Source organism: Barbus barbus (genome assembly GCF_936440315.1).
Source record: "Barbus barbus genome assembly, chromosome: 39".
In the NCBI taxonomy this organism is placed as follows: Eukaryota; Metazoa; Chordata; class Actinopteri; order Cypriniformes; family Cyprinidae; genus Barbus; species Barbus barbus.
Genome location: NC_136717.1, coordinates 16,755,224 through 16,756,227, shown reverse-complemented (window position 1 = coordinate 16,756,227; position 1,004 = coordinate 16,755,224).

Genomic DNA, 1,004 nt, shown 5'->3' with positions numbered 1-1,004 from the left:
CCCGAGCACTTGGACGGGATGAGGGTGGGGCCAGGGGCTCAGAAAGCGTGCTAATAAGAGTCCCTTAATCTGCAGCTCACGACTGACGCATGCGTGCACTGAGCAGCTCCTGCCAGCTGCCACCATGACCTGGAAACCACAAACACACAAATCCTCGCTCTCCCTACACGTTTCCCTGAACATCTCCGTCTCGTTTTGCTCTGTTTAGAACGGATGTGGTGGGACAGGGATTAGACGGTCTCTCTCCGATCGTGTTGCTCTGCGCTGATAATCTGGAAGTGGAGTGGGATGCTGGGATGTGTGCGATGCCTGATGGATTAGTGCGCTTCTCTCCTCCTCCTCCCTCAGCAGAAGGACACAGGCCTTAAATCCAGGTTTTAGCCAGTAGGGAGGGATCAGGGCTTATGATGCAACAGGAGCCCCATCCATCACAACAAGCTGGAGGTGGGGTGCGGATGTCACCGTTTTTTTTTTTTGTAAAGAGGTCATGGAGTTTTAGTGATGGGATTTAACTTTATAAAAACAAGTGGACGATGACTAGTAACCTTGAAGTAACATGAGTGACGTCTAAATGCACAGATTACCAAGTTTTATAGTGACTTTTGTCTTAAATTTTTGGGATTTATCACACTATTGGTTTAGTAAGGCCCAATGCAGTTTTAGTTCTGGATGCTGATTGGTCAATACAGCATTGCAGCTGAGCTAAAATAAGCAATTTAGTAACATGAACACAATTATGATGTAAAACACATGTTGATCTCCCATTGAGGCCAAATTTTAACTTCTGGAATATAATGAACTATAATGGCACTGTGAAGTATTTTATTATGTACTCTTATGTATCTGTATTCTGAAAGCAAATGCACTTTCTTTGTCACCTGTGATTATCTCTGTGTAATGATTTTCAAAGGCACAATTCTGAATAGTGGCCATTTTATTTCCAAGACTGGATAAAAAGGGAAAGACAAACTCCGCCAATGTCACCATCATTTGTTCACCGGCAA